Source organism: Rattus norvegicus, chromosome 5, assembly GCF_036323735.1.
Source record: "Rattus norvegicus strain BN/NHsdMcwi chromosome 5, GRCr8, whole genome shotgun sequence".
In the NCBI taxonomy this organism is placed as follows: domain Eukaryota; kingdom Metazoa; phylum Chordata; class Mammalia; order Rodentia; family Muridae; genus Rattus; species Rattus norvegicus.
Genome location: NC_086023.1, coordinates 10,209,506 through 10,231,654, shown reverse-complemented (window position 1 = coordinate 10,231,654; position 22,149 = coordinate 10,209,506). Strand labels below are relative to the sequence as shown.

The 22,149-nt window shown below is 42.9% G+C and overlaps 1 long non-coding RNA gene across 1 annotated transcript; it reads left to right on the top strand.

Moving 5' to 3' along the window:
* The first annotated feature begins 10,189 nt into the window (after window positions 1–10,189).
* LOC120102807 (uncharacterized) lies at window positions 10,190–13,009 on the top strand. The gene is made up of 2 exons (XR_005504562.2): window positions 10,190–10,758; window positions 12,745–13,009. It is a non-coding gene; the product is annotated as an uncharacterized LOC120102807 (long non-coding RNA).
* Window positions 13,010–22,149: the final 9,140 nt, after the last annotated feature.

Here is a 22,149-nt window from a genome sequence, read left to right as displayed (position 1 = left end):
TGTTGAGATAGGTAGACTGTTGAAACTGGGCAGCAACTATGAAGCAACTACTACTTGTCTTCATTTGGAAGAACATCACTAAAATTACACCCTGATTAAGCAGCTGCTATTTGGGGTTTCATGTTAGATGTCGTCAGCCCAATGTTGACTGACAAGCAAAAAAACATTATATTGATAAGGCACAGCATGGTTATAAGGACACCTTTTGAGGCTGGCCAAAGGAGTGAGCTCTGTTTCTGTGGTTGTCATTTCATTTTTGTGGCTGTGGTTAAAACATCCTGACAAAAGGCACCTTACAAGAGAAAGGGCTTCTCTAGCTCACAGCTTCAGGTTACAGTCCATCCTTGTGGGGAGTTCATGGTGGCAGGAACTTGAAGTAGTGGGTCACATCCACAGTCAGGAGGCAGGGGAAGAGAGGGGAAGAGGGAGGGAGAGAGAGAGAGAGAGAGAGAGAGAGAGAGAGAGAGAGAGAGAGAGAGAGAGGGAGGGAGAGAGAGAGGGAGAGAGAGAGAGAGAGGAGAGAGAGAGAACATGCAAGCACACTCATTATTAAGTTCACATTCTCTACTTTCTCACATACCAGAATCCAAAGCTAGGGAATGGTGCTGCCCACAGTGGGCTGGGCTTTCCCTTGTTACCTAGCACAATCAAGACAATCCCCTACTGACATGTCCTCAGGGCAGCCTGATTTAGTTGATCTCTCATTGAGAGGCTCTTCCCAGACTATTCTAAATTGTGTACAACTAACAATTAAAACTACCACAGTGGCCTTCTGTATCTCTCCTTTCCAGGTTTTTCTTCTATTGGACTTAAGAGTTGGATTTTTTTTTTTTTTTTTAGAATTAGGTCACAGGTTCCTTGTCCTCTCTAAATTTTTTTTATGTGAGAGATAGCACTTATTCCCACAACCTTATGTACAATCTCTGTATTTGTGGTTCTCAAGTTTATATTTTTAGCAAGGCTTTCTTTGTCTCAGTGTCGTTAGCTGTATCTTTGATATCTCTTCTTTGGCATTTCATAGGTATATCAGAGTTAACATAGCCAAAGTTGGGATTTTAATTCCCCCGCCTCCATGTCCACTGCACAACCTCGTGATATTGATTCTTCCTTCTGCCTGCTTTGACTTAAGAAACTATCTGTGATCTGTTCCTCTTTCTTTAGGGTAGCCTTGAGCTTTAAATAGCTAACACTTTTCTCTTACCTTTTGACTAGCACAGCAACTTTGACTACAGACTCAGATCTGGAATGTTCTAGAGTCACCTTTCCAACCTTGGCATTCCTCCCTTGGTTATGTTGCATCCACTCGGGTCTTCTCCCAGACTGTTCAGTTTTAGCATCTTCATGTAGACTATAATTTGGGGTACTTCTCTCTGTGCATGTCTTATAACTAGCTCCTTTCCAACTTTCAAGCTTTAGCTTGTGTCCTCTTAAATCCTAGCCTGTATATAAACATTTGGGTATCCTATATAAAACCATTTCCTCACCAAGGTACTTGAACTTTTTATCGCAGTCCCTTTTTCAACTTACTCTGCAGACTTCTCTTACTTTGTAACTACATTGAGTGATGGTATGACTATTGCCTAAATGATAAACTTTGAATGGATGTAGTATATTCGTATATGTGGCTGCCTCTGGGTGAATGTGGTAACCAGAGGTTCATCTAAGGATATCTTCTATTCCTCAACAACATCTCTCTCTCTTTTTTTTTTTTGAGGCAGTGTCTCCCTAAATCCGGAGCTCACAGTTTTGGGTAGGTTGTGGTCCGTGAGGGCCTCCCATCTGTTTGTCTCTGCTTTCTGAGTGCTGGAGCAGCAGGCATGTTTCTAGGCCTGTCTTCTTATGTAGGTGAAGGAGACTTTATCTGAGCTTTTAATGCACAGGAAGTTCTTTACCCACAGGATCATCAGTCTCTTAGACTATGAGTACAGATATTATGATTTTATTCATTGTATAATAATGTTAATATCTGCAGAGATTCTGGAGATATCTAAGAGATCCATGGGACGACAGTTGTATACATTGGGCCGTATTTGCGCTGGATTTTGCCAAATATTCTTGATGGCCTGGGGCTTTTATTTCTACTAAATCACTATAAAGACCGTAGCAGGATTCTGGAGACTGTACCTCCAGCCTTTTGACATATCTCTGCTAACTCATTACCAGAGAATTGAATTACACACTGCTCTGTTTACAATGTAGCTGCAGTTTGACAATGTGAAGTCCGCGCTAGCCATCTGGGTCTTAGGCCCTTCTCTGTCTCTGAACAGTGAGACAAAGCACGCCTGTCTTTCTCACCCTGATGAAGACCAGACCTCTTCCCTGGACTGGAGCCGAGTAGTAATGTGCCTCTAAGGACCTCACTGAGTAAACCTTTAGAGCAAGGTGCAGTCAAAACTTATTAAAATCACACCATTTCATAACACGACTTACAGGCAGAGACGTATACCAGGAAGCCATGAGGAGTGAGAGCTGGCCTGCGGCCGCACATGGAGCAGCAGCTGGGATCTGCTCCCTTACCTCTTGCGCTGTTTGCTTAGCCGTGCACAGAAACAGATTTCCTGGTTTGTCTGTCATAATAAAGTTTCAGCTTCCTCTTGGTGTCTTAACTCACTGATAAGTTAGTTGCAGATGTCACAGTTTTTCCAGGCAGGGGCTGGAAGTTAAGACAGCACTGCTGTCTCTCTGTGACTCTTTGAAATGAAAGGTCTAGTGATGTTTTAGGGAGAGGAAAGATGGGGAGGAAGAGAGGGAAGGGTGAGAACTATATCTCTGGGACACTTTTAGCATGTTAGCATAGCATGGAGTTTCCATTCTCTGGCCTAGGATGGTGGTGTTCAGGCTCCCTGCTGCTCTTTCAGGGCTCAGATGTTTCCTTCTGACTGGGGATGAGAAGATGACTTTTGATGGAGTTTACAAAAGGGTTCACATTATGACTGTGTTACTTAACAATTCGAGGACTTCAGGCAAACCACTTAGCATCTCTGAGCCTCAATTTCCATAGGTAGAATTGAAATAACAGCTGCTACTTACCTCATAGGGTTGTTTTAAGACCCAAATGAAATAATGGGAAATGAAAATATTTCACATCCTGTGAAGCTCTTTGCAAAAGTAAAGTGCTTTTGTCTTTGCCAAGGTTCTTTCTCTAAAGAAAATGTCAACATTTCCCAAACACCGTGAGTTAGTCATTCCTCCAGGCCATACTTGATCCTGACAGAGCAGGTGTCAGTCTCCGTGTTGACATGTGGAGGAAAGTGGGTCTTTTAAGTACTTCTCTGTCTACTAATCTTCAGTCAGAGTGAGGCTGACACGTGCGCCTTCCTCACCGTAGCTCTCCTAGCGCGCCTCCTGGGAGGAAGCCTCGGAAGGAGGACGCTCACTTTCTTCACCTGCTCATCCTCCTTGGAGCAGGTCACAGTGTGTTCCTTTGTGAGGTATTGGCCTCAAAAGCAGAAGAAATGAACGTCCCCAGTCCTGATGACACAGGGATGCAGGAGAATCTGAAGATTCTCCTCCACTTACTAACATTAGATGTTACCTCTTTGTCAAACCGACCGTATTTCCCCACAGATGGCTGTTCACCCTTTCTCAGATCTAAACACAAAAAAATAAACAAGTGTCCCTGTTTCCTTGGGTCTTCCTTCCCGAAGCCTGTGTCATTTAGAAACACTAAATACATTTGCATATTTTATATTTTGCTTACCAGCCCTGGTGAGCAATAGACAAAAATAGAACCTTCATTCCCTCCACAACATATACTTCCAAGAATGGTGTCTGTATACATCCATGAACAGAGACTGCAGTGTGCTAACAGACTTAACTCATGATGGTAATGTGATATGAAAGTGCATTTGACACCACAGCCACGTGATTTTAAAACATCAACATAATTCTTTGCAAGCTATTTTAATATTTTAAAAAACTTTTTATTGGTTCTTTGTGAATTTCACATCCTGTACCCCAATCCCAATCGTCTCCCCCTCCCCTGGTACCCACTCTCAACATGTTCAACCTCTCCCCACAACAGATAAAAACATTCTCATTGCAGAAGCTGCAGTGTGTCAGGGCATCCCATAGTACACCCTTTGTCCACACTTCTTTGCTCGCAGATGTTCGTTGCAATGACTCCTTGGTCTGGTTCAAGGCTACTGACTTCTGCTACACTATCAATAATGAATTCTCACAGCGACTCCTCTCAAATATCCTGTTATTGCCCTGTGTCATGGAGATCCTATAGTTTTGGATCTTCATGCACTCCAGTAGTTCATGGATGGGGTAGATGTTGAGTTCAAAGCCCTGGATCTGGGCCTGGGAACTACCTGAGTTGCTCAGTCTGACAGTTCTCCTGCTCGCACACCCTCTGGCTGGTCTGCTCTCTCCATTGTTGCAGCCAGGGAGGGGCATGCACAGTTCTCCCACTTTCATGACCCCAGGGCCAGCTCTTCTGCCTGCTGTAGATGGTGAAGAATGAGGGAGAGGAGGAGGGCACACAGCAGACAAGTTGCAGGGCAAGCTTGGGTGAGGGATGGGGGCCAGTTCTGCACAGCCTTCAGACATCACGAGGGGCATCTGCCTGGACCTTGCTGGTAACAGACGCCTGATGCTGCAGAACCATGTGGGCGCCCATGGCAGCACAGACCAGGGCCTCACCATTGTCCCTTCACAGCCTACTCACATCAGGCTGTTCCTCACTACCCCAGAGTCTCTGCCTCACTTCATGGTGCCCACAGCCTTCTCTTTCATTTCCATTTCTTTCCCACTTGGTTTTCATTGTGGCACAGGGAGTCTCTGAGTGTGTGGGGACATCTCAGGAATGGTCTCAGGAGTGCTATGCCCTGCTCATGCATGGGTTATCTCTGGCATAGTCTGCCTGCGAGTAGGACTTGTGGTCATCCCAGGCTAGCTCCCTGTTCCAGTCCTATAGTGCGTGTCTGACAGTTGTCTTAGGCTTGTTCCTTACCCATCTGAGTGGCCCCATGGAAGGGTCGTCTGTCTTGGGTTCAGACCCTGTCAAGGCCATCTTCCAGCTTCTTACCGGAACAGTGAGCAATCTTTTCTTTCGGCCAGGCAGACTTGCAAGCTGTGTGAGTTTTTTGACAGGGACATAGCCAGCACAAATTTGTATGATGCAGCGAAGCCAACTGCTTCCATTGTTGGGCCATTCTTGTATCACCTGCAATGTTAGCATATCTACTGTCTTTGACATAAACTTTCGTTACACCGAAAGCCCTGTTGTCCCAGGAAGATCTCCATTCAAGGCCTCATTGAGCCTTTGAGCAGACTTTATCACTTCAGCTGTGGCCCTGACTGGAACAAGGGCAGCACCTTGCTAAGTTTGAGAACAGCAGTGTGTAATCGCCCGCCCACAGGGTCAGCACCTATAGCAACAGTTGTATGGGTCTGTTGGAGAACAGACATACAGGCTTATGGGATGGGTGTGTTTGCTGAGAAGACAATGCTGAGAGCAATGTCATTCCACTAGCATCACCATGCTTATGAGCGACTTTCCATCCCTTAAACCAAAGCACATGAGCACTTGGCCCAGCCTTCTCTCACCATTCTTAGCCAGAAGTTGGCGCAAATGCTATTGTGTTGGGGTTGTAGGCAATTTAATTAAGTCTAGGTGCTAGCTCCCTCCTTAGTTTCCTCCTATCTCTTCTGGCTGTAGCATGGCTTGGTAGAATCCATTTTGTTATGTGGCTACCATTGTCTTCATCAATGATGTCATCGTCATCATCGTCATCATCGTCATCTTCATCTTCATCATCACTATCACCGCCACCACCATCAGCCTCATCCTCATCATGAATTCTCCCTGTCTTTCAGCATCATTGACACAATATTTGTTGGTCTGAGGTTTCCACAGGGAGATGTCACCAGTGGTACCACGATCACTCTCAGCTATGTTTATCTAAAACCTAGGCATACTCGAAGACTTATGCGGCAGCCTTTTTTCAAAATGTTGACTGTTTTGCTTGTCCATGCACCACATTTGTAGACCAGATGTCGGCGAGTCGAGGTGGACTTGCCTGAATCTGCTTGTTCAAAACTGATAGTGGCAGTGTGAATCTTTTCCTTTCCTATTTTGGTTTTGGTTTGGTGATGGCTTCCATGTCACCTGTGTTCCGAAGGAAACCTGTTTCAAAAAAAAAAAAAAAAAAAGGAAATCTAGCTTTTATAGCTTTTATAGAAAGAACTTCTTGTGATAGAATTGCAAGTCACTGAGGTCTGTAATCTTTTGAGATATTATAATGAGAAAGCTTAATACCAGCATTTTTACAGTTCAATACAGAGAATACTAGAAAAGAATGCATTTTCTAGTATGCATATATGTAAAATGTAGGTATGTATGTAAAGCTATGTAATGTAACTCTGAGATAGGACTAAGAAAATAACATTAGAATAAATGCATTTCCACATTTAGAAAAACAGCTAAATATTTGTTATTCCTTACTGTCTGTTTTACTTGCTTTAAATGGTAGCCAGTTGTGTACTAGGTAGGAAATATTTGCAATGTGTTTCTGATGGAAGGATTATTGCTTTTAGTATAGAATTTTGCTATGATCCAAGTGAAGGCCCTGTTTGCTCATTCTTTTCTTCTCATCAGGTTTACTGGCATTCTTCTGTTTTCAGGACCAATCCTTCTTTTTTGGGTTTCCCTCTTCTCTACTTATTTTGTCTCTCCTGCTCCCTCCTTATTTGGACCTCCCTCTCTCCAGCCCTCATAATCTTACTGTCAAGCTTTCTCATCAACACCTTGATCAAAATGCCTTTTACTGCTTCCGGGGTCAGATAAATGCAAGCAATAGATCTGTGTAAGAGCACAGGGAGGACTAGGCAGAGGTGAAGCTCCACTGTTGGTCATAGCCCCTTAGTAGCTGTTTGCAGACTGAAGACCTAGACATGAGTGCATCCAAGTTTAGCCTTCCTTCTCTCTGCTGTTTAGATGGCTGATGTAGGGAACGTTAGCCATCCCACCTAAGGAACATTAGCAAGGGCAAAGACCAATGACTGATGACCATGTGGAACCATGTGAAGGAAGCTTTTATAGTCTTCCTGAATGGTGGCCTACAGCCTTAGACTTTCAGTACATGAATTTAAAGGAAAGCATGTATCGAAGGATGACTGAAATCTAAGGAGTTGTTAGGGTCACGTGATAACTGTGGAAGTCCATAATGATGTCACCTAGACCATGATGCCTTCTCAGTGCTTCAGGCCAGTCTAAAATACTGCACTTTCAGAATTTTACTTTAAGCTGGATCAAGGGCTGTGTTCATTTTGACTCTGGTTTCTTCTTTGTTTGGACTTCCCTTGACACTTGGAGGTCTGGCCTTTGCTTTGGGTTTACTGCAAGTTTTATTTCTTCTGTTTGTGTTATGAGGTGAACAATCAATTGCACCCATAGCCCATCCCTGTCCCCTGAAGTTCTCAGCTGGCTTGGTGGCTTTCTCTCACCGTGGCTTTACTGAATAACCTGCTTGGATACTTGTTGGCCCTCTCTTTTTGAGATCTGCTGTCTGGGAAGCTTATCTTATTTCTTTCTTTCTTTCTTTATTTTTTTTTACATTCCTAGAGTTTTCTGGGTTTAAGGAAGCACTTGTAACACACATGATTCCCAGAATGCTCCAAAGGTACCTTATCAGGGAAAAATTGTATGTTTTGGCTGGAAGCACATGTTTCTTGAAGGCTTAGTGGCTCTCTCTTCATCCTTCAGAGATACTAAGGATGAAGATTTCTTTCTAGGACCACCCCAAAGAGTGTCTTTTAATGAGGATCCGGCCCTGTTGTGTGTCCCAGGTTGCACAGTCACGTCTGTGAATGTCATTGCTGGCATCTAAAATTTTAATAGATAAGCCATGGGGAAATTTATCAGACACCTGGATACTTTCGAATCCTTTGAAAGCTGATCGTTTATTTGTGGGATCTCTGGACATGGTCTATTAACTGTCCAGCTTCCTTCCGCTTTCCCCGAGTCCTGCCATGAGCACAGTAGAAAGTGGAATGTGCTACTGGGAAGCTTAGAAATGAACTGTTCTTCCTCCAGAGTGGTTTTATTTGTTCAAACAGTCATGGTATAGACATATGCATTCATAGATGCAGTATATTTAGTTATGTTTGTATAGTGCATATGCACAATATATTAGGAATGTAACAGATGCAGCATATATTTATGCTATACATAGCTATCTACTCATTTATAACAAGTGATTATTTATATTATATTATGAGTACATATATAAAAACTCCATGTAATTAGTTTAAAATTAGGGTACATATTGAAATAAACTATTTCTTAATGAAAATTAGAGCCAGAGACTTCAAAGCAGACAAGACATGCTAATGTCCTTACAGTTTACTTTAGATTTTGTTTTTTTAAGGGAGGGTTGGGTCAGTTGTCCAAGGCACCATATGGCTAATTTTCTGATACTGAATTTTAATTATGGCTGGAAAAGTTAAGTCCCAGGAACTGGTAGGGGAAAGTTGAACCAATCTGTTGTTTGGCAGTCAGGCGCTGGGTGAAATGTTGCTTTGGCTGCCTCAGAATTGGCAAAAGCAACCACTGACTTCCTCTGATTTGTCCAAATATTTTTTCACTGTTAAACATCTTCCTCTATCCATTGGTAGAGTTAGACTCTGCTGTCTTTAGATGCAAGAAACCATAAAATAAAATAATAAAATAAAATGAAGTAAAATATAATCCAGTACAACCAAACGACTTACATGGGGCTTGCTCTAAGTCATAAGAAATATAAAGGCATGGAAATTTCCTGTCTAACCACATCGGTTTTCTCATATTGATTTCTATTGTGTAAGAATTATCGTGGCTTTCATGATAAATGTTTCAGGCTTCCTATTGCTCAAATATAAAGGACTTTTCCACGATACAGTTATCTGTGAACGCCTTCCGGAAATCCCTGTCCCAACTAGTATCTGTGTAAGAAGGGAGCTTAACTATATTGACAGAGCAATTGGGAGCATATTTTAAAACATTCTAATTATATCACCTGACATTAATAACTTTATTTTAATGATGCATCTGTACCCTAATTTAAGTATAGCTTATAAACAAAAAAAAATAATGCCTTCCACAGGTTTTTTGAAGGCCCTTTCAAGAAAAAGTTCAACAAGTGAAATAATGCAGACTTCAAGGCATGCAAATGTCGTGTTAACAATCCCTTCACTTTTAAAATTTGTTGGACATAAAAGCGATGCTAATCTGATTAGTAACTGCGATTGGGTAAATCTACTGTAAAAATGGACGGTGTTCTGGTTTTTAACATGATACCATGGAGTCATTCGAGAACTACGACTGTGGGACATGAAAGTCTCTTTGATGGACTATTCTGTGATTTAAAGTATATCTACACATATTTTTGTTTCTACACACATACACGCTCTCACACATATGGTTTTGTTGTTTCTTTTCCTAAGTAGTTAGTTCCTAGAAAACCAAGAGGAGAGGAAAGCGATGTGACATAACAGCATGTTGAGCTGTGACCGTGGTTAGGACCATGCCCGCCTTGTGCCTCCTCCACTTCACTGTCTCCCTGCGCCAGCTCAGCGTACAGAAGAGGATGAGTAGCTGGGAACCATGTGCACGTGCTTTGTGTGTGATGTATCACGGGAACTGGAAGAATTAAGAGAAATTCAAAGGCTCCATGATTTTGATACGTCTCTCCCTGTACGGTTTGACCTTGGCAATACCTCCCAGCCTTCTGCCTGACCTGTAGCGTAAGTGTGAATGTCACAGGTCCTTCTGTAAAGCTAGTAGCTTGTTCCTTGGTGTCTGCATACATGTCTTTGCTGAATGCCAAAAATCTCTGCCAGCTCAAGCAAGGTCCAAAGAAACGTCACCAATGCTTGGGAATGTATTTATTAGGGAAGAAAGCAGTTCTTCTTCAAGCCATTAACATGTAAGAAAACATACTAAAAAAGGAAGATTTTAACCAAATAAAAATTTCTTAGTTTAAACTTTATTTGGAATTTAAACAGAACTTCCCATCTTTATCTTAGTAGAGAGATTTCAAATTAAGTGAACCTGCTATGAACATTTTTAATAAATCCAGTGAACATCTTATTTATAAATAAAATGACTGTGTTTTTATAATGCCCTTCGAATAAGAACTTCATTATTAACAGTGTTATAAAACGTGAGTGTGGACATCACATAAAACACGTGATAACAGTCAGATGGGAACAGTCGACTGAGTCAACGTGGGGTTTTGTTTCAGTTTGGCCGCGTTCGTTTTGATTTATTTCCATGGTAGACTTTGAAAGAATTGAGCACATTCGTTGGCCTTTTAGGGGCCTCTGTCTTCAGTAGCGAAGTCTGGGGAGAGTGTGTAAATAGGTGTCTCGCACAGCGTCCAGGCATACTTAGAATGCAGACTCACGACTTCACTGTGAAGTCATGCCTTGGTCATAGTGACAACATGATGGCTGTGAACAGAACGGAGAAATGCATTAGTGAGGACCGATGCTGTGGCAAGAGCACCACCCGGGCTTGTACGGTTTGCGTGGGGCAGTGAACTGAATTCATTTGAGTGTTGTAGGAAGAGGGAGGAGGATGACGTCACAGCAACAAAGGGCATCTTAACCTAAACCTTACTGTCATCCAGTCCCGACGATAACGTCTAAGTTCCCAACCTAAAATCTTTACACGCTGAAACTGCTGTCTCCGTGCTACTTTTAGCAATTTTCAGAACCGTCTTTCAGAAGAACCGAACTGCTTCATCTTTGGCGATGGCTTTTGCCCATGGAGTAAGTCGTGCACGTGACACTGCTTTTGAACTTACTGTCACGTGTGTTTGTATGCCTCTCTCTCTCTCTCTCTCTCTCTCTCTCTCTCTCTCATATAAAAAGAATTGGCGTTGTTGTCCAGTGTTAACTTAAGTCTTATCTCCTCCGCCTACCAATGTATACCTCCTGAACTACTAAATCTTTCCCTCTCTTGGGTTGTTCATTTTAATTTGGGATAAGGAATTCCATCCTAGGAATGACGCGAAAGCAAAACAGGAAATGATGTCAAATAAGGATTTGGCACGGCGACCACTAGCGTTTTGTGGTTGCAGAGACCTGCATCTCAGCTGCTTGGGAACCGAGGCAGGAAAGATCATTTGCGCTCAGAAGCTTGTGTCCAGTCTGGGCAACAAAAGGAGACCTTATCTTAAAACAACCAATCCAAACCAAAAGGGGGCACTAAATAAATGTGAGTTACAGCTACTTTGATTCCTTCTTTAGGAATTTCGCACAGTTTATTATCCATCCTCTCCACTCTTCTCCCGAATCCGTCCCAGAACCACCTCAACTGCCCATCTCCACACAACCTTAGGTCTTCTTCTTTGAGAAGATAATGCTGTTCAAGTCGTGCTGCTTGAGTTGTATGAGAAGCCATCTTGGACTGTTACCAACCCCCACTTCCTCAAAGGGGGGCCGCACCCTTGAAGAAAGCTGACCCTACCCCAGAAGCTTCCAGTTGCCCATAGCTCCTCCATTAGCGGCAGGGACTTTTCCCCTTCTGTGTTAGGATGTTGGCTGGCTTGATTGTCAGCAGGCAAGCAAGCTGCTGCGAGTTCATGAACACACCGGTCCTGCCATATCTAAGACAGTTTTACTCTGGTCCTCCCTCCCCCATGGTCCTTATGATCTTTTTCCATGGTGGTCTGTAAGCTGTGGGGAGGGAGGGGTGGTGATAAATGTCTCATTTGTAGCCAAGCACTCCACTTAACTTTTAATCTTTGCATTTAGATAAGTTGTGAGTGTCTGCGGTAACCACCATACATGGCACAATGAGGCAGTTTTCTCTGATCACTTCTGAGAGCTACAATAACCTTTAGGTAGGGAAATATGAATTTGGAACTCGGTCTGATAGTCTGTCGTCTTAGTAGACTTATCATCCCTGGGTCCTGTGACCCTCGCCATCCTGGGTTCTTGGCCACATTTACAGCACTGGTCGCGTGTTTCTGTCTGTGGTACAGGCCTTAAATCCAATCAGAACGTGCTCGGTTTCCACCCCATGGCGGCCATTGTTGTAGGGTTGGTGTCTGGGTCAGACTTCCGGTGAGTTTTTCCTCCCAATACCCTGCACAGCACCTTCCGGTATCGGTACGGGCTTGATTTCCCATGCTCTGTGGTCACGTGTGTGTTATCTTCATCAATTCAGTCGAATTCTTGTGGGAAACCAAGAGAAATAGCAACAGCCTGCATTGCTTGGGGTATCTCTGAGACATCTCTGACCAACAACTTAAGAGGGGTGCTGGGCTTTTAATGTGACAACCTGTGACTTCTCGGGACCCAGTTATAGTGCAGGTTATAAAGTCTGACTAAGAATGTGGCTGTTTTTTAAATACCCCTTGATATACATTAGTGAACCATTTTCCCAAAAGATCCCACCAATTCATGTTCTTTATGACCCTATGAAATTTTCCACTTCCTTTATATACCCACTTAGAAATGCAGATTTATAATTTTAAATCTTTTTAGGCAATATAACACACAGTTACTTTAAGTTCCTTGATGAGTATTTGATTTTTTTAAATAATATTTTTATTATAAATGTGTTCATGTCCTGTTCTGTTTCTATGAGTTGTTTCCGTTTTGTGTTTCAGTTTTTATGAAGTCTCTACTTGCTAAGGAGGTCAAATTCTGTCGTGTTTGTAATAGCTATTCTTTGTTTTAATTCTATCTTTTCTATTAAGTGCTTAGGTAATGAAAGCTATTGGTCATTCTCTTTGTGATTCTTCTCAGAATCATTGTAACTGCAATTGGAGACCTGAAGTCAAATCCAAATTCTTGACGGTTTCCTAGCTGAATGGGCCACAGGAAGACCCACCACGCCTGAGCCCGGAGTCTCCGTGTCTACAAAGGTTATACCAACGCTCATCTTCCCTACTTTCATTCCATTCAGAGAATTTTCTTTTTGATTCTTCGAGAAGCCACCATCCTTGGGATTTACAAATGTTCTACTGCTTCTAACTCCTGATCAGTGTGATAAAGACATTTGTTTCCCCAACTGTTTGAGGATTTTGAGTCATTTCTGTGAGGTTAAGAATCCCTTATTCAATCGAAATTGTCATGAAAGCATAGAGAACACTTCTCTCTTTACAGAAAATAATAAATCAGGTATATACATCTGATGATGTCTCACATGACAGTTTGCAAGACACTGTTAACGTAAACTGTGTATTTTACTTCACTTCGTCCAGCTCCCTTACAGAGTAAGAGAGGCATTGTCATGGCCTTCCTATGTACAAAGACTCAGATCTCAGACAACTAGAAACTTGAAATGGCTAAGAATTTGAATTTGACTGTAGGTTCCTAATTACTCTGTATTGTTCCTCCTACTCTGTATCTTCTTGGGTTTTGAGAAGTACACATGTATGGTGGACACATTGATCTGCCGTGTTAGGGAAGAGCACTGCCACCAAGCCTTTCCACAACCTGCTGCATCTTGATCACCAGTGAGTCTCACACAACCTGACTTCTTTGAGCTTTATAATTTCACATTTGCTGTTCCAGACGTTTCCTCAGAGAAGCAAGGAAATAATAGAGATTGAGCTAACACTTATATTTAAACTGTGTTTAAGCCTCCCTCTTCTATGAAACATCATCTGATTCCTTTCTTTCCCCTTTTATGATGACCACACATGCAGGGGCCATGTTGTAAATCCTTTAGTCTCCATGGCCAGCGGTGTGCTGACTTTTGTCAAACTTATTCTCTCCCTTTTCCAAAGACGAAACCTGTGTCCAGATCTCACACCCACTTAGACTAGAATGCAGCTCCACAATCTTCTTAAATTGGTGTGGGGTTGAAGGAAGATTACCGACAGTGAATCAACTCAGAGTCAAACCTGAGAGGGATGAGAAGTTTCTAGAAGCACTGGCCAGCATTGTGCCGTGTGACATCACTGCAGCCCTGGTTCTGAAGAGGCAACATGTCCATGCTTACTGTGCATCCCGTCGCTGCATGAAACACCAAACGCATGCAGACAACTGCGTGCTGTGAATCACCGTGCTCACTCCGCAGCAAGAGTCTCTGCTCTTAGGGAGAGAGGTTTGATCATGTAAACAAAGGATTTAAGTGTGACCTCACCATGATTCCTCGGCCTGTGTGAAGCTACCATATCCTTGAGTTGGAAGGAGATCAGAGTGCCTGACTTTAAAAACTGCTGTGTATTCTGTCATTTATGTATGCAAAGGGCTGTTCTTGATCTTGACAAGTAGAAAATACTGACCGGTGTTGAGAAGCATAACAGATGATTTACTCTCTGCACCATCACAGCCTTTCATCTATTCCTTCTATGTATAAATAATGTCCGTCTCATTATTGTGTAAACTGGCTTCTGTCTCTAGTAAATGACAAACTCAGTAATTATTTGAAAATAAAAATCCTAGACACAACGGGTTGGCACACATATGAACTCCCAGAGAGTGGCAGACACAGGGCCTATGTGAGTCTGTCCCAGATGGGGTCCTAGTGCCGAATGGAGAAGCGGACACATGTCCCCGTCCCTAACCGAGAAGAGGTCTCCAATTGATAACTACTTGCAAAGGAAAAATTATTTTTTTCCCAAGGGAGTTTCAGAAGGAAACAAATCACTCTTAGGGGTAGGCCCCATGACCAGCAGTCAATACACAATGAGCTCAAGGCCTCTTCGGAGATTCTTTGTCTCAATCTGTTAAGTCAAGGTTCCCCTCCCCCACCTCACAGTCCCTTTGCACATTAATTATGGCTTCTGGTTTTATGGGGCTCCTGTGGTGTGAATGTCTCTGCATCTATATGTGTTTTCTGATTATATTGTGTGGGAAAAATCTATTTTTAATAAAAAACAAAATAAAAACCTTTATATTGTCAGTAAGTATTTGGTCTGTGGTCCTATTCCCCATATAACTTACTTAAAACTTAAAAACTTACTGGGCGAAGAGGGGTGACAAGTGGAAAAAGTTTAAGGAGCCCTAATGACACAATTATAGCTTCCTTTAATTCTGAGGGAATCTGAGGGAGATAGTCGAATTATTTTCTCCATCTTATGGGTGTGAGTGGGTCAACCTTTGAGAAAGTACCCAACTCGTCCACGCTGGTTAGTCTCGGGGCTGAGACCAGAGCGCACTCATGTACGGCCTCCCAGCCTCCCTTGAAATCGACCGAGATTCCTTTCACCTGCTCTGGTCCTGGAAGCAGCTTTTTCGTATGCATCTGAGCAGCTGTAAATGTATTTCTTTATTCCTATCCCATAAACCTAATTCCATCCAGGGTCACTCTGCACAGCTTGCCTTACACATAAAAATGAACTTTTAAGAGGTTTACTTTAGCTCGATAGCCGTCTACTCACTGATCTAGAAAGCAGGTATCCTGAGCGCAACTTCCTCTTCATAAAAGAACACATTGCCTCTGCGGCGAGCGCAGTCCAGTTTGCATCATACTCCAAACCGGATGAGGCACGCTGACCTAGAGTTCCCAGGACGGTTGCTCTCCAGGTTTCTACAAACAACCGGAGACTGGGAATTGGTAGGATTTAGACATATAACTACCTTTTCTGTTGCAAACACCAAAGGAAAAACAAAGACATGGCGAGTGTGTGGCGGAGATGGACGCGAATGGCAGTTGGAGCAGAAGAAAAGATTTGTAGAAAGGTTAAAGGAGTTGAAATTGTGGCATAAAGAAAGACAGAGGAAGACTTCACACAGGACTGATATGGAAAGGGAATTCTACAGAGGAAAGTATGAGCTGAAAGGAAGGTTAATTGTAGCTGGGAGTGTTGGCACCCAGTAAGAGTGGGTGTGCATGTTGGATGTACCCACTGGACTGTTACTGTTACTATACAGTCTGTACTGAGCATTATTGTGCCCCAGAGTCAATGTATTTAACCCTCAAAGCAATCTGTGGGACGTTTACCCTCATTTTGCAAGTGAGGTTTTGAGAAGCCAATATCTTGCTCCAGGTCAGAGGACAGACCTGGCTTGGAAACCTTGAATGGTGTGACTTGTGATGTAATACTTATCCAATGTCTGTTTCCATAGAGTGCCAGACCTGGGACAAAAAGCGCCAGCTGCACTCTCCACGGTTCAATCCCCAGCGCCTGCCTCAGAGCCCCACACTGGAGTTTGTTCACAGTGCATCTTTTAATTCATTAAAGGAACGAATGAGGTAACAAAATCCAGTCTAACCCTAGGGCTGTGCTATGATCCTTTGCAATGTGGATTTGTATCAAAACACAAAACAAAAACCCATCTCGGTAATTTGTTACATCTTCCTTCAAACACTTAGGTACTGTCTCTCCCAAACTCTTACAGACCAAGGGCACAGAGGACAGCTTATCAAGTTTTCCAAGCTAATAACTCCATCTCGTCGCATTTATCAATTAGATCCAGGCATGGCTTCTCCAAATACAGTTGGTAGCAATTGTCCTCTTAGATTCTTGTGGAATCTGGTGATAGAAGAGGTGATGTCATAGCAATGACAGAGACAGACAGAGGTCCTGCCCATGCTGACTGACCATCTGTTCACTAGACTAGAAGTTTTTTTGTTACATCACCATTAAATTATGAATTATCATTAAGCGGGGCACATTATTTTCTCTATATGTTTTTAAGTATCAGGAGGAAAAGCAAAAACAATTACAGACATTACTCTTCAGAGGTTCAAGATTTGTAAGATAGTAACAAAAGAAGTGCAAGAAACGTAAGAGTCAGGGAAGCTGAGGCAGGAGGACTGGGCTACAGAGTGAGCCCATGTCTTAAAAGGACAAAAATAGACAAGTAAAATTGTAGAAATTTAAAGTATCTTGTAAGAAGATAGGATAACATTTACCTCAGTGGTTTTTAACTTTGGTAATACATTAGGGACAATGAAAAGATTTTAAAAGTATTTATATTTTGAGACTATAACATAATTATATCATTTCCTCTTCTTTTTCCTCTCTCCCAACCCTCTCATAAACCCCATTGCTACTTTTTCATCCAATTTTCACACGCACGCACGCATGCAACCAAATCAGACTGTGTAATGGTACTGGTGGGTATATATTTCGAGGAATTGGTGTGTTGGTGTGTTTTTCCCCGGGGAAGACTTTTTTTTTCAGTTTTCAGCATTCCTTAGTTGCTTGTACTTCTTTGTGTAGGGTTGAAGCCCCATGGGCTTTCTTCTTTCTGTGTTAACCAGTCTATTGGTGGGGTCCTTTTTCATTTATCCACATCACTGAGACTCGATGGCTATAGCTTCTGACATTCTCACAATATCACAGCAAACTTACCATTTCGTTTTTTATGATCTTTTTGTCCCCTCTTCTGCAATAACCCTTGAACCTTAAGAGCAACAGAGAGGCCCACTGATGGGGCCTGGGGAGATGGACCAATCAGTAAAATGCTTGTCCTGTAACCATGATAACTGGACATAGATCTCAGCACTCACACAAAAGCTCGGAAAATGTTGTGTGTCTGTAACCAGATTGCTAATGGTAGGGGTCATGATGGATCCAGTTGGTTCCCTGGAGTTCTGGTCAGCCAGTTTAGTTAAACTGGAAAGCGCTACATTCAATAAAACACCCTATCTCAAGTATAAGGTGGAGGGTGACGGAGGACGGTGCCTGATGTCTACATGCACGAAAACACATGTCCAAGTCCATGCACTCAGGAAACACAAACACTGGTGCAGTGGTGTGTACTGTGTGTCAGAAGCCTTGGCACCCATCCAGTGCTTTAAAAATTCCAACAGTTTTTTTTATCCTTTTTCCTACACATTTGGATGCCTTTCCTGAGCCTCTTCTCAGTGCACTCTTCTTTCCATCTCTGAGGCTGGCCTCGGAGCCTAGAGTTGGATGTGTGCCGGGCCAGTGCTGTACCACGGAGCTATGCCCACATCCCTCAACGCAGCCTTTTCCTCTCTGCTCCGAGTGTTAGATCCCCCATAAAGAACACAGAAACCCATGCATGGTCTCAATAGTGTAGAGCAGGTGACTTTAACCACCCCCTTTCAGCATCATAAGCAACGTACAATCTAAACTTTAACATTTACGTAACATTTAAGACGCGCACAGAGAAATGCCCTACAGAGTCCCAGCAGAGTCCCGGGCTCCCCAAAGGCATTCGCTTCTCCTGCAATCCTAATATTTGCTTCTGTGCATTTTTATTAGACAATATACTCGTGTTTTTTCAAGGAAACATATGGCATTGCTTTGCATTTAAGATTTTGCATATTTAGGGAAGTGCTATGGGTATGAATTTGCCTATCGCTGCTCTGCTGGTTTGACATGGATGCTGATGTGGAAGTGTTGGCTCGTTTGCCCTCACCGCTAGGCTAGGCTCTCCTCCTGCAGCGATTACATTGACAGTTACACTTTGTTTCTGAGAAACGTCTAGGATATCCCTTTCAATGGAGGTTAATTTATATGAGCTCCTGAAAAGCAGCCTTCCTGTTGGTTTGATTTCCAAGCGAGTCACAGTCTCAGAGGCTGCTGAGATCCTATCATTTCCCCACAACGTTGCTGTCAATATTCTGACAGGTTTTAGGATGAGGCATATGCCTTGGACCAGATATGTTGCATATTATTTAATTTCCTGGGGGGAAGGTTTTCCATTTAAAGGTCAATCTTACTATCTTTATGTCATGATAAAATGCTTATTTCTTAATTACAATTTGGTCACCTTGGATTTTAACTATTTATATGAAGGGCCTATATCTATTACCAACATTTCACTTATTGATAAGAATTATGTCGAATAGAAGGCCTGTTACCTAGTGAAGTGGAGTCCTTATCTTTTATAGTATGGCTTAAATTTATTGTATACTGAAGAAAAATAGTAGATTTATTGTTTAGAATTAAGTGTGAATAAATAAAGCTTATGTGATAATTGATTCCATATTCAAGAAAGATTTTAGAAGTAGCAATTGCACCCTGGATTGTTCCTGAGTGTCTCTGAGGACTCACCAAGCAGCACTGGAATAGAGGTCCTGCCAGTATTTTTTATGACCATTTCAATTTTTGGTTGAGGACAGGAATATAAGGGTCTTCCTCACATAAACCACAAGGGGGCGCTGTGGCATAATCACGAAGAGTCTTGTGGTTCCGGTTTGCAGAATTAACAGCAGTAATCTTTCAGAAGAGTTTAGAAAAATCACCTTTACTCCCCTAATAGCATTTACAGAAGAAATTCTAAATGCATAAACTAGTTTTTATTTCCAAAAAGAAAAAAAGAAGCAGGACACACACAGAATTCAAATGCAGCTCTTTCCACTGAGAAGAAAGTTTTCTTTTTCTTTTGTTTTTCCGATTGCATTTTTATTTACATTTTAAATGTTAGCCCCTTTCCTGGTTTCCCTTCCAAAAACCCGCTCTCCCACCCCACCCCCTGCTTCTGTGAGAGTGTTCTCCCATCCACCCACCCACTCCCCCCCCACCCCAACATTCCCCTACTTTGGGACATCGAGCCTTCACAGGCCCAAGGGCCTCTCCTCCCATTGATGCTCTACAAGGCCACCCTCTGCTACATATGCGACTGGAGCCATAGGTCCATCCCGGTGTGCTCTTGGGATGGTGGTTTAGTCCCCGGGAGCTCATGTTGGGGGTGTCTGGTTGATATTGTGTTCTTCTTATATGGTTGCAAACTCCTTCAGTTACTTTCTCTAATTCCTCCAATGGGGGCCCCATTCTCAGTTCAATGGTTGGCTGCTAGTGTCTGCCTCTGTGTTTGTCATGTTTTGGCCGAGCCTCTCAGCTGACAGCTGTATCAGGCTCCTGTCAGCAAGCAGGTCTGGGTTTGGTGGCTGTGTGTGGGATGCATGCCCAGGTGGGGCAGTCTCTGGACGGCCTTTCTTTCAGTCTCTTCTTCACACTTTGTCTCCTTATCTCCTCCTATGAATATTTTTGTTCCTCCTTTTAAGGACTGAAGCATCTGCACTTTGGTCATCCTTCTTCTTGAGCTTCATATGGTCTGTAGATTGTATCTAGGGTAATTCAAGCTTTTGGGCTAATATCCACTTATCAGGGAGCCCACACCATGCATGTTCTTTTGTGATTGGGTTACCTCATTCAGGATAATATTTTCAAGTTCCACCCACTTGCCGATGAATTTTATGAAGTCATTGTTTTTAATAGCTGAGTAGTACTTCATTGTGTAAACGTACCACATATTCTGTATCCATTCCTCTGTTGAAGGGCATCTGGGTTCTTTCCAGCTTCTGGCTATTATAAATAAGGCTGATATGAACATAGTGGAGCACGTGTCCTTGTTATATGTTGGAGCATCTTTTGAGTATATTCCCAGGAGTGGTATAGCTGGGTCCTCATTTGGAACAGGACAACTGGCTAATTATTTAATTCTTAATCCAGAACTGTGGGTCTATAAAATTCAGCATAAAAGCAAAGCTCAGTGTATTTTTAGTTAAACTCTCACAGAAAAATGCGTAAGTCATAAATGAACAGTGCAGAACATTCTGTTACCTTAGACGGCTGTGAAGGCTTTTCCATCTGCCCTTCTAGAGGTGACTACTGCCACGTTTTTCTTTCACATGAAGTTAGATTTCCCAGTTTTTGGGTTTCCTGTGATGGAGTGCCCTGGGTGCTCTTGTGTCTGGCTTCTTTCATATAGTTCTTTAACAAAGACTTCGTGTGTGTGTGTGTGTGTGTGTGTGTGTGTGTGTGTGTGCGCGCACTTGTGAATGCAGGTGGCTGTGCGTGCCTGAAGACATCATTGGATCCCCTAGATCTGGAGTTACAGGCCTTGCGAGCAGCCTGGTGTGGGTGCTAGGAGCTCAGTTTGGGTCTCCAGAAAGCATGTGGTTTTAACCACTGAGGCACATCTCCAGCCCCAACACGCTCCTCTTTACATTTGTCAATGCCGTGCTCCTTCTGGTTTACCATTAAAGAGTCTACCACCGTGAACTTGAATATTTAAGTTGTTTTCAGTTCTTACTTATTAAAAATAAAGCACGTTTCATATCTTTTGGGCATAAGTGTGCATTCAGTTTTATCACCTTCCTCCTCCGATGACCACGGCAGGCGCTAGAGTGTGCCACTGAGCTGTAGGAGTACATGGGGAAAACCAATGGACCTCCCACTGTTTATTTCCGTCCTAGTGGCCCAACCTACGGTTCCGACATAGTTTATAAATCCTTCTCTGATTTTTGCATCAAAATACTTGGGCTGACTGGGAACTATCCAGTGGTCAAGGTCACGGTGTCACGGTACAATGTAGTGAGGTGAAGAAATGGCCCATAGGCTGGCAAGCCTACCCCTGCGTAAGGCCAAGAGAATGGATGGAGTGGGTGAGGGACAGAGGAGGAAGTGGGACTAGCAGCTTCATAACTTAGCCATGTCCTGGTTCCATTGGTCTCAGCTGAGGTCTGGCGGTAAGAAGAACATTTACAGAGTTCTGGTCCAACTTGGGTTTCACTGGCACCTGCAAACCAAGAAAGAAGCAGTAGTCCTTCTTGGTCACTGGGCGGGCCCAAGATGTGTGGCCCTTTTCTCTGTTTTCTCTGCTTTAGTCAAAGATACTGAAAGGACACTGAAAACAATTTCCAACCCACATCAGTGTTAATAAAGTATTTCGAGCTTTGTAAGCACTGACAATTCTTCACTTAGATACACACGGTCTCTCAATGTTAATGGAAGTCACCTTCACAGTCAAGGATTTAAATTCTGAACCTAGAAAATAACTCAGCCTCTTGATGTTATTGTTAGAGGTAAACAAACAAATAACCCCTCCCAAACCCCCAAAAACCAAAAGTCATGTTCCTGTAGAAAGGACTTAGAGATACTGAGGGACCAGGTCCCAGCCTCAGCAGGAGGCCTTAGCATTTTTCAGGAGGTGGTTGTTGAGTTTGTTGAGCAGTAATGGGAACAGATGTGTTAGGCTCTTCCTGCTCCTCCTGGCTACACTCAGTATCTCTCTGTCCTTCCTACAGACCTCTGGGTAGTATTTAACACGTCCTGTAGATGGTCAAGGTGAGGCTCAGGGAAGGCTGGGGATGTGTAGGTCCATCCTGCATGCACGGAACACTGTGTCATTTACTTCTGGAGGTCCTCCTGCATGCTATTTTCACAGACAGGACCCGTGAGCTGTTACTGAACCCTTACGATGTGTCAGGCATTCGTTAAGTGCATTCCTGGCATTGTTAGCTCTGTTTCCCAGCCTTATAACAATCCTGTTAGA